General features: G+C 52.6%; 1 protein-coding gene and 1 long non-coding RNA gene across 21 annotated transcripts in view; both read left to right on the top strand.

Moving 5' to 3' along the window:
• Positions 1-960: 960 nt before the first annotated feature.
• On the top strand, positions 961-3,740 carry LOC139083469 (uncharacterized). Its single transcript, XR_011540193.1, has 2 exons — positions 961-1,199; positions 1,348-3,740. It is a non-coding gene; the product is annotated as an uncharacterized lncRNA (long non-coding RNA).
• Positions 3,741-14,998: 11,258 nt separating this feature from the next.
• Positions 14,999-15,816, top strand: part of ARMC9 (armadillo repeat containing 9) — a 134,549-nt gene continuing 133,731 nt past the window's right edge. For 12 of the 20 annotated variants that reach the window (XR_011539824.1, XM_070618533.1, XM_070618537.1 and 9 more), the window contains exon 1: positions 14,999-15,109. The gene's annotated coding sequence lies outside the window, so the exon portion shown is untranslated. The remainder of the gene's footprint in view (positions 15,110-15,816) is intronic. The other 8 variants (XM_070618534.1, XM_070618550.1, XM_070618545.1 and 5 more) reach the window with 3 other exon arrangements.

Consider the following 15,816-nt stretch of genomic DNA (forward strand, 5'->3'; position numbering starts at 1 on the left):
CTTTCCATTACACTGGTTGCTGGCCTATTAATTTTCCGGGCTTGTTTGATCCAAAGGGGCAGCAGACCTCCAAATAGCCATATAGCTGTGCTATATCCAGATTCTGCTCCAAGTTTGTGTCTTCCTGCATACTCCTAAGCTAGTAGCCTTTTCAGAAAGGGCTTGTCAACAAACGCAGTATTTCCAAATACCCATGGCCTCTACAACACAGCCCACTGTTGATGGGCAGTTCCCATCTCTTTTCTAGGAACCAGGCCGTTCCTTCGGTGCGTGCACTCAATATTTTCCAAATCAGTGAGTTATTTATTTATAATAAAATTGCATCCGGGAGATAATTACCTTCAAAGATCTTGGGCATTACCCAGAGCTGGGACTTGGCAAAGAGCTGGACAGAGATAAAGAGTTCCCCATCTAGTCATTCCCATGACCTGGTGTGAGCGGCCTCTGACTGTTCTGCCATGGTCTTCTCTCGGAAGCCCTGATTCATGTTCTAAAGATTTAGGCAGTTTACAAGCATCCTAGGCTTTCTGCTTATGCTGGGTATGAACTAGCCTCTCCAAAATAAGGGCGGGGGATGGGTCCCTAAGCAAACTCCTTCCCTTGTTGCTGGGTTAAAGCTGAGTGGGGGTATTCACTTACACCTCACTGCCAGCCCCAGTAATCGCTCTCCTCCCAGCGCCTCTCAGGCCTGTATGACACATGGTTGGCAAGGCGGTTCATTGTTCTCCCCTGGTTTCCTGTGTGTATAGGATTTTTGTTTTCCAGCCAGTCTATAAATAAGCTCCCCCAAAGTCCTTGTCACAGTATTTGATAAATAACGCGTATTGGTTTCAGATTAAATCGTCGCTTCAGCCTGGGGAGTCTGGTGATGCCCTTGATCCTGATTTGTTTTTCTCCATGGCACTTATAACCACCCAGCAAATCATGTTTGTTTATTGTCTCTTTCCCCTGATTAGCATAGAACCTTCATGAGGACAAGGAGTTTGTTTTTTCTGACTGCTGTACTCCTAATACCTAAAGAAGTTCATGGGTCATTATAGGCGCTCAGTATTTATTCGATGGACAGGTGGACAGACAGATGGACGGAGGGACGGATGGACAGATGATGGTGACAAACATATTCAGCTCCTGCGTGCTGGGTACTATGTGCAGCTGTTTACTCACGTTACCATCTTTCATCCTCACAATTCTGTTGCGAGGTAAATATTACTATCCCCATTTTACAGAAAATGAGGCTTCGAGAAGTTTAGGGTACTTAGTGAGTTGTGGGACTGGAATTCAAATCCAGGTTCGTCTGACTACAAAATGTTTCTTTTGGTTTTGTTTTCGCTTTTGCTTCTATTTTAGCCACTGTGGCCGTGACTCAGCAGATCTGGAGTCCCTCCCAGGCACCCAGCAAGTGTCGGCAGCGCTCAGAGGCTTCTGTACAGACGTAGACACACTGTCCTACACAAAGTCGCCTCCAGAAGACCTGTCACCTTGCCATTTATAGAGTGTGGACAAGGGGATAGTGAGGACCCCAGAACCCCTCCAACAGCATAGCCGTCCACAAAGCCCTCCTTAGAAGACGGATGTCTCCAGGGGTAAGGCACACCCGATAGAGTGTGAACATACCTGGAGACCATGTATTTCCTTCCCAAAAGAGAGGACCCCAGAAACCAAATTGATGGCCAAGTGGCAGGAAGTGGGAGCCCTGTGCTGCTGCACCCCTTGGACAGGTCTCTTTGTGGTGCACAGGCTATGCGGCTCCAGCCCTGCGGCTTCCCTGTGCCCAGGCTCTCCTACACTCACCATGCAGTTGCTGTTCACCATCGGAAAGGTCTTTGGATTTGTCTAACTGTGGCAGCAGCCCATTTTATGAGATGCTTCTTGCTCGCTTCCCCAGAGCATTGTGTTGGGCAAACTGAGGAGCCGAGAGGGCAAGAGAGCCAGCAGGAGCAGCCACGATGCACCACGTACACATGGAAGTACCCCACCGTGGCCCCCAACCTGAGACTCTGTGGCTTGCAGTGACCCAGGGAGATCCAGAACATCGCATTTCCCGAGCAGACAGTGTCTGTAAGTGGATGCCATCCAGTCAGTCCTTGCCCTGGAGTCTCCAGGCCTTAGGCTGGCCCCACAGCGGCCTGAACACAGGTGCCTCAGCCTCTCCCCTCTTTGGTGCCCGAAGAGGAATTATGTCCAGTCAGCCTAGTGACACCTCAGCCAGCAGCAGGGCAAAGGCAAGAGGGCCACACTCCAGGGTCAAGCGAGGACAGAAGGGCCAGAGTTCCCATTAGTTCAGCATAGCAGAAGCCCAGGAAAAAAACAATTTTATTTTTCTAAAAATAATTTGATCAGCATATATTTGTAATTGAAATAGTCTTTATGGGAAAAGTGAACAAGTTGTTAGACTTCCTTACATTTATTTGGTGGCTTAGAAATGTTTTTTCTTTTTAATGGGGGCAAGGAGGGTGTTGAGTAGAGGCACTCTAATCGTTTTAGTGCTTAGAGTCTTTAAAGGTCCTAATCCTTTAAAGGTCCTCCTTTAAAGGTCTGCCCCAAACAGGGACACGTAATCTGTGCTCAGTCCCTCAACATTCTTAAGCAGCTGGTTCAAGACAAAGTCATGCTCTGGCAGTGGAGCTGATACTAATAAGGAATGTGGAAAAGCATTGCGTCTGAGGGAAAGCCAGTGTGGCCAAAACAAGCTGTGGAAATTAAATCTGTCGATGACCAGATTGAGCTCATACTTCTGTACCACGTTAGAGAAGACCTAAGAAGCTCATTCTCTCATTTATTCACCCATTCTCTAGTGAGCCTCTGTAACATTTGCAGCCCAGCCACCATTTGCATTCCTTCTGGTAATTGCTGTCTGTACTTTCACTTCTCCTTGAGGAATGGGCCATCTCCTAGCTCAGCCCACACACCAGTCAGCACGTTCCATCCACAGGCCACGGTGACTGGGTCAGGGAGGAACAAGCGACCCGAGTCAGGCCAATCCCAGCCAACAAGACCCAGTTCTGGGGCATCTGTTCCAGCTACTGGAAACCACTCTTCTGCTTCTGATGTGGCCTGAATATGACGCCAACCCAGAGGAAGCTGGCTGAGAGGTGGTTCCAAATGGCATCATGTGAGCCCCAACACCAGCTATGCCTCTACCTCCAGACTGTGAAGTTCCATGAGCAACAAGCTCTCTTTGCTTAAGCAAAACACAAGTCACTAGGAGTTGAATTTCTGGCATTCGATGCCAAAACAGTACTTCAAGGGGAGCCATGCTCTTCCCACACTGGGCTGTTAGCTCCTGGGGCTGGACTTGGTCCATTCACATTGATATCCCCTCCACACCCACGGCCTGCAGCAGTGGTTCTCAGGGTGGGGACACGACCGACCGGGAGGGAGGCATTTCGCACATTGGTGGGGGTGTTTTTGGTTTTCACAATGACTGGGGAATCCAACTGGTGCTCCTGGTGGGAGCCCACCAGGTTCGACTTCCTGCAGTGTGTGGCTGGGGTAAGACTGGTCTTGGTCTAGTTCAGAACTTTACCAAGAGCTGTTCATCATTTTGAAAACTCATGCCAAAGATGGCCACCCCACCCCACCCTACCTGCCCTACTGAGTCACCATGCACCACCACACACCTGTGCCTGTCACATGGCAGTGACTGCCCAAGGCCACGTGCATCAGACTTCTTTTAATGTCTCCTGGTGTAGTCTGCCCAAGCACTTACATATGGAAATACATATTTTTTTTTTATAAAATTGCTGCATTTTATTTCTTCTTTCTATTACCATTAGGGCATTATAATGATTATTTTAAAATCATGTGGGTAAGTAGGTTCTCTTATCTGGGAATTTCATTTTAGGATAAGAAAGAGGATATTGCAAAATGTGTTATTAAAGGGGAAGGTGGAGACTCACCACCCGGGGCAGCCAGGCGGCTCCAGCGGGGAGCCCCTCGGAGGCCTCCCTGCCTGTTCCTCCCGGCAGGCGTGGCCTCCGCTGCACCCTTTGCAGCCTCTACCCTATAAGGACATGTGAGGGCTGAGCAGGCAGAGAAAATGAATGGGCTCCCCTGGCTGGCGCCTGCAGCTCTCACAGCTTCCCAGAGGGGAGTGGGTGGGGGCGGCAGAGGGCGGGAGCAAGCAGCCTCCCAGGAGAGGGCCTCCTCCCAGAGCTCGGGCTCTACTGTGCCCCCTGCCACTGGGAGCCCCCGATTAGAGGATCTGGAGTGAGCCCAGACTTTCAAGTGCAAGTAAGGAAAACTGCCTGTCCACAGGCCCTGTTACTTACCTCCAGACAGGTGTACACACGTTTCCATGGGACACGTAGTTCTAGAAAATGTGAGTCAGGACAGATCCGAGCACTGAGGGCTCGTGGGGCCAGGATGGGGTGCCGGGGGAGGGAAATCTGTCCCTTGTCTTGGCTCCTTCCCCAGACCTGTGTTCTGGGTTTGGTGCCAGTGGTGGAGATAGCGAAAGGCCTGCCTGGGTGGTTGTGTGGCCACAGCTGGCCTGGCTGCAGACCTGGCCTTCCAAAGGCCTGGACAGCTTAGACCCGAGAGGCTTGGGGTCCAGACCAAGCCCCAGACACTGCGTGGGCAGGGCCACCATGGTGGACCACCACCCAGGAGGACCCCTGGATGCAGCGGTGGGTCACCCAGCACCCCCACCTTCCCGGAGAGCCAGGGCCACTCCCCAGACCCCAGCCCTCCTCCAGCACTTGTGGGCTGGCTCCAGGGAGAAGGCTGAGAAGGAGCTGGCCCTGCCCCACCTTATATAGCTGTTCTTGGAGCCAAAAATGTTTATTTCCCAGCCTTTGGGTAGTTTCTCCAGGGAGGGACCTTCACAGGTAGGCTGAAGGGAAATGGAGGCATAGGACAGGGTGGCGATTCATCCCAGGTCATGCTGTGCCTCCCTGGCCAGCCCCCCGTGTGTGGAAGCCCAGGTCCAGATCATGTCAAAGTGACCTGGGTTCCAGCATCAGCTGGACCACCCCCTCCCTTTGCTCAGCTCCCCATAAAGATGCTGCCCTGAACCTACCCATGTGGCCACCAGAGAAATAGCGATCTGTGGGTCTTTGCTGGGCCACCTCTGGGACCACTTGCTTCAATCTTGGGTCAAGACAGGACAGACATGACAGGCAGGCTCAGGCTGCCAGTTCCGTCCTTCCAGCTCAGGTGTGGGGCAGCCCCAGGATGATGGTCTGGCACCTGCTGCAGGTAGAGCGCAGTGCACAGACTGTGTGGGCCACATCTAAGTAAGCTGGTCTCCGCGACTAGATGGGCAGAGCACACCCCACTACCCACTGGCTCCCTGAGAGCCTGGGGCAAGGATCGGGGCCTTACATCAATGTCTCCCCCAGGACCTGCATGGAGAAGGTCAGAGAACATTGTGGGGCCTCGTGGGCCAGGGCGGGTGGCAGAGACAGAGCTAAGAGAGCCCGGATCTCCACTGCCTCCAGGGCAGCCAGGTCCTTGAGGAGCACCAGCCTCCTGACGCTCCCAGCTGCCAGGACCCCTCCCTAGGCGCCACCCCTTGGACCCACCTACTGGATGCATGACTCCTTCACCAGTGGCCCCGAACCAGAGTGCTCAGCACAGGCAGTGCCGCTCAGCAGCTGTGTCAGCCAGGTGGATGGCAGCTGCCCCTCCTCCTCGGGCTCTGGCAGCCAGGAGCTCTCTTGGTTTTTCACCCCGTGCCCATCTCTAAAGAGAATCAGCTCCTCTTCAAGTATCTGCTCCCAACAATCTCCCCAGAGAGAAACGTGTAGATGGCATGAGAGGCTCTGAGGGGCTGTGTTAGTGTGAATTAGATTTGACCACAGGGTCTCTGAACAACCAAAGTGACAGTAGCTCAAATAAGCCAGACGTTGGTTTCCCTCTACTCACCAAATCTGCAGTATCAGTGCTGGGCGCCCCGGTGCTCCTCAGCGTCAGGGACCCGTGCTCCCTCTCCTGTGCTGTGTACTGAGCTGAATAGTGTCCCCCCAAATTCACGTCCACCCAGAACCTCAGAATGTGACCTTATTTGGAAATAGGGTCCTTGCAGATGTTACTATTTAAGATGAAGTCATACTGGAGTAGAGAGGCCTTAAACCCAGCGGTGTTCTTACAAGAAGAGGAGAAGACACACAGACACAGACACAGAGCAAAGGCCACGGGATGATGGAGGCAGAGATGGAGTGAGTGATATAGCTACAAGCCAAGGAACACAAGCCAAGGATGGCTGGCAACCACCAGAAGCTAAGAGAGAGGCACAGAATGGGTTCTCCCTCGGAGCCATCAGAAGGAACCAACCCTGTCGACACCTCGATTTTGGATTTCTGGCCTCCTGAACTGTGAGAGGATATATTTCTGAGAGACAGAATACATTTCTGGTTTTGTTCTGTTTTGTTTTGTTTTGGTGAGGAAGATTGGCCCTGAGCTAACATCTGTGCCAATCTTCACCTATTTTATGTGGGACGCTACCACAGCCCGGCTTGATGAGTGGTGCCAGGTCTGCGCTCCAGATCCGAGCCTGTGAACCCCAGGCTGCCCAAGCCTAGTGCACGAACTTAACTCTGCCACCAGGTGGGGCCCACATTTCTGTTGTTTTAAGCTGCCCAGTTGGTGATACTTTGTTACCATGGCCCCAACAAACTAGTCACCATAGGTCCCAAGGTCACCTTATGATCCCATGTGGCACCTATGCTTCAAATAACACATCTGCATGCCAGCCACCAGGAAGGAGAAAGGAAGAAGAAAGGAAGAAGCCACAACCCTCCCCTGATGGACACTTCTAAGATGTTGTACACGTCGTCTCCACTCTCGTTCCCTTGACCAGAGTTGAATCACCCAGTGATATGTGCCCAGCTAAACATGGTAGGATTTATTACTATGGAAAAAGAGGAGAAGGGAAATTGGGGCACAATATTGCACGTTCCAGAACAACCAACCTGCCTCTACTAGATGTTTCTGGTCCCCAGGTCCCCTCTGATGGAGCCAGCATCACCATCCTTTCCCTGAGCAGCACCCCACCTTGCTGGCTGCCTTCCTCCCTAGCTCCAAATTCCCTTCTGTTACGGGGCACTTCAGGTCAGCCCCAGCTCCCACCTTAAACCACATTCCCCACACCCACCACAGTGCTCAGAGGCAAAAGGCTGTGGGGAGCAGCACCCAGCCTCCTGGGAAGGCAGAGCTCTGAGACCTTGGGTTCTCAGCAGCTCCTTGCCCCACCCTCACCCTAACCAACTTATCCAAGTATTTCTTCCAAATGAATCCAGTGCTCGGCCTACGAGACAATCCGGAGAAAGAAATTTCTTTCACTGCCATACAAATGAGACCCTGTCATCTTTCCAGCCCGGCTTTGGTTGGTTGGACTTTACCCCTCATGGCCCAGCCTGAAAACCTTCAAACTCAGAGCATCTCCTCCTCCGCCCTAACCAGCCAATAGGCCCAGAGAAAGGGTGCTGCCGTGTCCCAGTAGCTCATGCTTCTCCAGCCCAGGAGTTCAAAAGGGGTGGAATGAAGGGTCCCTGGACAGCACGAGGTCCCCCTCCCACGGACTTCTCCCACCCTCCACCTGTTTTCTCATGTGGTCCCGTTGACTCTAGAGCTTCTGGTCAGCAGTCGCACAGATGTGCAGCTCCAAGATGGGACTTTGCTGCTGGCAGCGCCTGCTCCGAGCCGGGACCAGCTGTACCCTGCAGCTGGTGGAGCTGGAAGGCGGCTGCTGGGTGGTCACCTGCAAAGGGGGAGGGGGGCACGATTTTGACATGTTAGTCCCACTGCTGGGACGCCGAGGCGCAGAGGGCAGATGTCCGAGCCTCGGGTGGTTGAGTATTTGATGAATCTGCCCCTTGTGTTGGCACCCAGCATTCTGGTATCAGCTTCCTGGATGTACCCAGACCTCAGCAGGCTGACCTTGACCCTGCAGACTGACCTCTGTCATCTCTGCCCTGGGCCCCCAGCTGGGCCATATTTGCCTGAACCCAAGGGATGCACAGAGTTCATCTCACTTTTCCTGGACAGCTTCTCAGCCCCTACTCAAAGCAGGGGCTGCAAATACTCAGGGGAGAGGGTGATTTAACTCTATTTACCAGAAACTTCTGAGCCTGGGCAAGATGCTGCTACACTGACAGCTACTCAAACATCTCTGCCTACTTCAGCACCTCCCCCCAGAATCTTGACAGGCCCTCCTGGGACCTGGTCCAGGCCTGGAGTCAGAGGAGAGCTAAGCCACTCCCCTGTCTCACAGCGGTGGGGAGGAGAGGTTTGCAGAGCTGGAGGCCGGGCGTGTCTGGGTCCCTCCTCTTCTCCTCCTTGCTCCCCGAGCACTGTCTCTTGGACAAGCAGAGAGGCCTGGGTTGGAGCCGGCTCTGCCCAGAGACCTGTGTGAGTCCAGACTCTTCGTTGCAAGTAAAGTAATCAGCTTGAATCACACTCAGCAAAGGAGCCTTTACCCTATGCTTGCAGGGGTGTTGTAGAAAGTGGAGGGCACGGTGCAGCCGCCGCAGGAAGGACTGGATCAGACGCTAAGGGCCCCAGACTCCAGGGAGAACCCTGCCACCTGGCTTAGCCCCGTGCAGGCCACCACCCACTGCTGCCGGGTTCCCGTTACAGGCCTAGCCACATAGGGAGCGGACTGTCAGTCCCAGGCCCACACAGAGTCCCACGCAGATCCCAGAGGAGAAGAGAGACAGCACACACTGCTGGAGTCTTCCTTCCAGCTCCCAGTGAGGCCCGCTCCACCTCTGACTTCCTTGTGATGCAAACCAACAAAATCTCTTTTGGCTTAAGCTGTTTTCAGACAGGTTTCTGTCACTGCGCATGGAGGAGTCCTGGTCTGACTTTGTAAGGAAATGAGGCCAGAGAGAAAGGGCAGAGGCCTCCACAAAAGAGAGAGAGCTTAACAGTTGAGCAGACAGCTTGCAAGGAGGAGAGAGCTTGCAATGAGGGAAGGCGAGGTCGGCCTGGGCTGCTGTACCCGAGGCAGCTCCAATGTGTCTGCGCTGACTTCCTTCCCAGGGTCAGGGGCTGGGGGCCAGGGGGCAGCGTCAGGAGAGGGTGGCCTGGGGCCGGTGATGAGACGAAAACAGTGATGCCCAGGCCGCCCGGGTGGGGACTGTCTCCGCTCCAGGGCGCGTGTGATTTCTGGGAACCCCTCCGCGCGCTCTGACCGCCGGGCTGGCACAGCCAGAGGCTGGGTTCCTGGAAGTGACCGCCTGGGGAAGGCGGGGGTGCGCGGGCGGCCAGGCAGGGGCAGATTTTCCGCCCGGGCCGGGGCTCAGGTCGGGCTGGGGGTGGGGTGGGGCTTCTGCCTTAAGACTCTACCGAAGACCCCGGCTGACCCCGTCCTTCCCAGGCCAGAGGTCACTGCAGTGAGCCCCGACCCAAGATTCGGGTCCCTGGGTGAAAACTCCTGCTGCGGCGTGTTGCTCGCTCCTTGGGGCGGAGCGGCGGCGCCGATGACCATCAGCGCTGAGGCGCCCCGGGTGCGGCCGCCGCTCCACCTGGTCCCCGCGGGGCCGGGCGGCTTCCCTCCGGCGGCGCGGCCGGCTCCTCCCGCGGAGAGATTTATCCCCGGCGGCTCGGCGGGCGCGGGTCTCCCCTCGCAGAGCCCCGATCCGCGCGCCAGGCCCCGGGGGATGCTCGCTGCCGCGCTCGCTCTGTTCCGCGGTCCGGCCTTGGGACTTGAGAGGCACCCGGAGCTCCACCCGAGACCCTTCGGTCCAGCGGTTCCCACACTTGACGTGCCCATCCGAATCTCCCAGAGTTCTGGGCCCCACCCCCAGAGCTTCTGATTCGGCAGGTCCGGGCGGCGCCTGAGAACTTGCATTTCTTTCTTTCTTTCTTTCTTTTTTTTTTGAGGAAGATTAGCCCTGAGCTAACATCTGCCGCCAATCCTCCTCTTTTTGCGGAGGAAGACTGGCCCTGAGCTAACATCCGTGCCCATCTTCCTCTACTTTATATGTGGGATGCCTGCCACAGCATGGCTTGTCAAGCTGTGCCAATGTCTGCACCCGGGATCTGAACCAGCGAACCCGGGGTGAACCCGGGGCCACCCAGAAACAGAACGTGGGAACTTAACCGCTGTGCCACCTGGCCAGCCCCAGAACTTGCATTTCTAACAAGTTCCCAGTGCTGCCCGCTCCGGGGACCCCACTTGGAAAGCCAGTGGCCAGTGCTTACCAAGTCTCTCCTCACTGCCCATAATTTCACTTTTGGGTTTATAGGTCTGTCAGTAAAAGGCTTCATCCCAGGGGCAGAAAGGCGTTCTACATCTTATCCTTGACCTCAGGTTCAGCTGAGTTCATGGGTCATTCAGTATTGGTGGGGAGAAGGGTAAAAAGGAAGATTTAATATTACTGTGTGCACCTTCTATCATCACGAATTATTCTTTTTATTGTAAGATTAATCAATAATTTATTGAGTAACCCAGTGATGACTTTGTCTTAGCCACGCCTCCGTCTAGTCCATATGGAGGTCTCACTGTGAAAGCAAGAATCATAACGTCATGTTGCTTTAGGACAAGTAGGACTGGTGGTTAGGCTAAGACAACAGTGAGCTCGGGACATGCTTCGTGGCTCACAGGAATCCCTTCTGCAGCGTTCCAAACATCCAAGACAGGGACAGCCACAGCACTAAAGATGTTCTGTGTGTGCCATGTCCTGCTGGTCCTCAAGGTGTGTTGACCAGCCAGGAAACCACCCAAATGCAGTCACTTTGGCATCTACTCTTCCAGTTCAGACCAACATACCACCCTCTGTGCTCACATCACATGCCTGCCATAGGCGTTTTTAAACTTGCTTAGAAATTCGTGATATTCCACACTAAAAATCTTGTGTCTGTATCTAGGAACACGACTGATGAGAGCCCCACTGATCTTTTGCAGAAGTGTACTTGCTTTGAAAAGATCTTGGCTACAGGTTTGCTCTTTGGGAAGTGCATTTTAAGGGCTGGGTCTTTTTACCAGCCTCATCCAGGTCACAGAACTACTGGGGGCTGTGATGTCACTCACATCCCCGGACAGGGCAAGGAAGGACAGCACCGAAGGCCAGGACAGATACTCTAGTCTCCCCCCTACTTTCAGGCCTCCTCTGCTTTCCTGCTCACAGACAGCTCTCTTAGGAGATGTCTATACCCACCTGGGTGTGCTCTCCTTCCAAGAAACCAAAGAGCCCTTGGAGACACCAAGACCCACGTCCTCTCTCTCTATGTGGACTCCAGGCTGAGAAGACCGACGGATATGAAGCCCCAATACATTATGAGTTTTGGGCCGTGACCAAAATCCAACTTTCCTGGAAGGAAATATTTATTGCCTGAGCAACATCTTGCAGTAGTTTGTCTTTTGATTTGTGCCTGGTATTTCAGTATGTTCCTGGTTCAACCCTCCGATTAGATCCAGGCCCTGCACTTGCTCAGAGACACGCTCCTGGTCTGAACTCCCCCTCCAGGGCCTCCAGACCAGGCAAGCAGAGCTCAGTGCAGTTGGCTCCCAGATTTGTCTGAGTGGGTCAGCCTTAGACGGCTTAATTTAGGTGGCTTCACCCTCTGTAACTCAGGGGGTGCCGTTTACCAGCTCCCTCTCTTTGGAGGGTTGCACCCTCTTCGTCTGCTTGTGGTCTTGGCTCTTTACTCTTCAACAGAGACAGCATCCAGCCAGCTGCAAAGACGAATTCATTCAAGGGTACAGAGATGCACGGCTTCTCACCCCTAAGGTACGCAAGAGCTGGGGCCCACAGAGGGCCATCAGCTGCAGAAGACTCAGATTGGTCCCCCCCTGGATGCAGACCTCTTTGATGTGCCTTTGACGTCCAGTGCAAGGCTGGTTCGCTCTCCTGAAGTGTTCTGCACATTCCGAGAACTGAATTTGGGGTCGAGTTTTTCCCAGCAGCAATATCTTGACAATCCTAGAATCTGAGTGATGGGTTTATGCTGATTCATTAAATGATTCTCTCTACTTTGGCATATGTTTGAAATTTTCATAATTAAACATTTTAGAAAGTCATCTTGCGGCCATTGGCAGTATGTGTCCCACTTTGGGAAAACAGGGGTGATCAGATAAGAACCTCCCATTTAGGGCCAATGGGATGCTTCGGTAAGTCCTAAGACTCGGGAAGGTAAGGCAGCTGGTTCAGTGCCCTGCTCTGAACTCATGGAACATACAGAGCAGAGCCAACTTGGGTACTGCCCAGATGAAGCTTCAGAACTAATCAGTTTTGCCTTTGTGACAAAAGTATTCTTTGTACTCACACCAGGACATATCAAACAGGTTAAATATAGTGAGTTTGATTTAGAGATTTTTCCAATTTAATACCTGTATTAAGCATCACACGAGTGTTCCCGGATTTGAAGGAAGTCTTCACATAAATTATGACTAAGGAATTATAGCAGTTTAAATATTTATTAACTGTGTCAAGCCATATCTGCTTGTTTCAGTATCATCCACAGTCACGGAGATGTTATCATTCAGAAGTCAACCCAGATCCTTGACAACTTGAGCTGCTGGTAAGAAGCTATCTCTGCATTTATTATAAGAAAACAAACTTATATTGTTTAATTAATAATAAACTCCTTTGTTGAAGCCACTTTTAATTGATATGACATATGTAGAAATTATGTCTGTAACAGTCAGGCCTCTTTTTGTTGCAGTCAACAGAAACCCAATTTGAACCAGTTTAAATTAAAAGGATGGTCGATTGGAAGGATGCTGGGGGAGGGGTGTGTGGCCCACAGAATGGACAGAGGAGCTTCGAGAATGAGGGCAGCTCCAGGGGAATTCAGAGTCTGGGACCAGAGATTCGATGCCCTCAACGTTCTCTTTGCATCTCTCTGCGTGACAGCTTCATTTTCTCTGGCTTTTCCATGTGGTGAAGGACATGGCTGTGTTCTGTCCTGGGGTCTCATTTTATAATGACCTGACCACACTTCAACAGAAAAATCTCAAGGAAAGACTCTCATTGGCTCAGCTTGTATCACGTGCCCATCCTGAACCAACCACTGTGGCCAAAGGGATAAGTGGTCCCGTCTGGCCCATGTGCCCATCCCTGTGGCGAGGGGAGGGAGAAGTGGGGTGTGTTACCAGAAGGGAGAGGGGTGCTGGGCAAAGATAAGAGCCACCACAGTGAACACAATCCTGGCAATTAGGCAAATACACTTGGAACAGAAGCAAAGCAGCAGTGGTTTTTACAGTAGCTAAGAGCCCAGAGTTCAAAGGCACATGAACTTGGGTTCAGTCCTTGTTTTACCACTCCCCAGCTGTGTGATGTTTGAGGAGTTTCTTAACCTCGCCATGTTATTCATCTTGTCAAAGACAAAACAGGGACAAGTCAGGACACTGATTTTATTCAGCCTATTGCAATAAGGAGAGTACCCCAGATCAGACATCAGTGTCTAAAAACACAGGGTGGCTTTACCTTAGACTTGCATATGGAGGGGAAAAAGTTGACAGGTTTACAATTTACAGTTGGGACGGTTTTGCAATCAAAGGAAGTCTCAGTCAATTAGCTGAACGGGAAATGTTTATCTCTGTGTCTAACCAGTTTCAGGGTGGTGGGGGGGGCACGGCACAAACAATTCTTAGCTAATCAACCATGAGATGAAGAACAGGAATTTGAAAGGTCTATGTCTGGCCTTGTCAGCAGGTTCAGGCAAAAGGGGAAAGGTCTGTGGCCTGTCACAGAGAAACGAGGGAGTCATCCGTAGTCTTATGAGAGTCACAAGAAAGAGTGGACAGAAGTCTTAGTCACATGGGAAGGGTAGTTCTTTTTGGCAAGCCGCTTCCCAGAACACAAAAGGGTAGGGGGATTTCTGAACCATCACTGTTTTCCAGGAACACAGGGCTCAGGTAAAGTACAACATCGTTAATCTGTAAAATCTTGAAAATATTATCCATCTCATAGTTGTGGTGTGAAGATTAAATAAAATAATCTATGTAATTCATTTAGCGCAATGCTGGGCACACATAGGGTTGCCATATTTAGCAAGTAAAAATATGGGACAATATCATGTCCTGTATGCACAATAAAATAAGGCAGTATTTGGGATACACTTTTACCAAAAACTTATCTGGAATTAAAATGTAACCGGGTGTCCTGTATTTCCTCTGGCAACCCCTGGCGCATAGTGAGTTGACCATAAATGCTAACTTTTATTATTATGAACGGGGAGATTTGTTTTCAATACATATTACCTGGACAGGATGTCTCTTCCTACGAAATATTTTTCTTTAAATACAGTCTCAGATCTCAAAAGAGCACTGGTGGGGCTGGGGGCTGGGGAGACGGCGGCCACAGACCATCTCAGGGCTTCTTCAAAGGCAGGCTTACCTTCCTTCGCCATGCCCTCTTCCCTGTCTCTGGCCTTGGTGGTCTCCACCTTCTCGAAAGCATGGAGATGGAAACACGGAGACTCCCATCACAGAGCCTCAATGTCTGGAGGGGAGAGATTTTCTCCATCTCCAGCCACCTCCCCAGCCTCCAGCCCAGAGCTGGGCAACACGCAGGTGCTCCTTGAGCGCCGATGAAATTCAGTTCAAAAGCACCACGTGCAAGGGGAGGGAGGATCTGCGCTTGTTTTATTTTTTAAAACCCAAATTTCACGTGGGGACAAAAGAGTTTCTCTAAAATCCCCGGAAACTGCTGCAATGGGGTGGAAGCCTGGTGCCTGGAGCTTTAAGGGCGATCCTGGGCGACATTTTTGGTTTTAGGGTGGCTCTGGGTCGCTCCTGTAAAATGGGAATAATGATGCCCATCTTCTTCCACAACCACCACACTGTACTGTCATCTTCTCGTCGCTGGTTCTGTTTTCCCTGTGATACGACGAGCTCCTTGAGGCTGGGGGTTGAGCCTGGTCCGGCTCATCCCCAGAGCCGGGCACAGCGCCAGGCGGGACGTTTGTAGAAAGGAACGAATGTGAACTTGTGGCGAGGAGGACGGGAGACGCTGTCACCGCCAGCTGACTCTGGACCACGAACCCTTTCACTTCTCCGCCGGGAAGCTTCCGGCCCCCGCTCGCTACGCTCCGGCCTTTGCTCCCAGGATGCTCCGCGCCGGCCGCGCCCCGTGATTGGCTGCGCTGCCCCACGTGACTCTGGTTGGCGGCGGCGGTTGCCGAGGCGACGGCTGGAGCGGTGGCGGCCGAGCAGCAGGTAAGCGTGTCCCCACCGTCCCCGAGCGGGGAGGAGCAGTGGTGGGGTCCGAGGGCCGAGGCTGTGCTGAGCTGTCGCCCCGGAGGAAAACCCTGACGCGTCAGCGAGGCAGCCGCTGCCGGAGCCCCCACTTGTCGCCTGCGGTCCTGAACTCTTACTCAGGCGTGGGCCCGAGGCGGCCGCGTGGACATCCCAAGGACAGGCCCAGCTGCTTCCCGCAAGTAGTGCCTGATCTTTGCTGCAGTGGGCTAGACTTGGAGGGGGCCGTAAGTCGGCCAGCTGGGTAGTGGCGGCGCGAGCGGGTGGCCTGGGGCTTTTAGATCCGTCCTCCGTTATCTCCATCAGCTAACCCCTCTCCCCAGGCACCCAGGTTAAGTCCAAACTTCATCCAGTGTAAGCAAAATCAGGATGCTTGTTATGCAGATTCGTCGTCCAGACAAATCGCGTAGCCTCCCCCTTATTCAACCAGCTTGTAGGCCCTAAATCCCACTTATATAGAAATTCAGAAGCTACCACTGCAACCCTCAAGAGCGACTGAAGAAATTTCCTCTCGTTTCTGCATAAAGTAGAGCAGTAGTCCTCAAGCTTGAGTGTGCATTAAAGTCACCCAGGAAGCTTATTTAAAATAATTTCTGGGCATCGTGCCTGCCGTGGTGTTCAGTAAGATCAGGGTGGTGCTAGGAATTTCCAATTGCACAAGCATCCCG

This window comes from Equus przewalskii, chromosome 5, assembly GCF_037783145.1.
Source record: "Equus przewalskii isolate Varuska chromosome 5, EquPr2, whole genome shotgun sequence".
Lineage (NCBI taxonomy): Eukaryota > Metazoa > Chordata > Mammalia > Perissodactyla > Equidae > Equus > Equus przewalskii.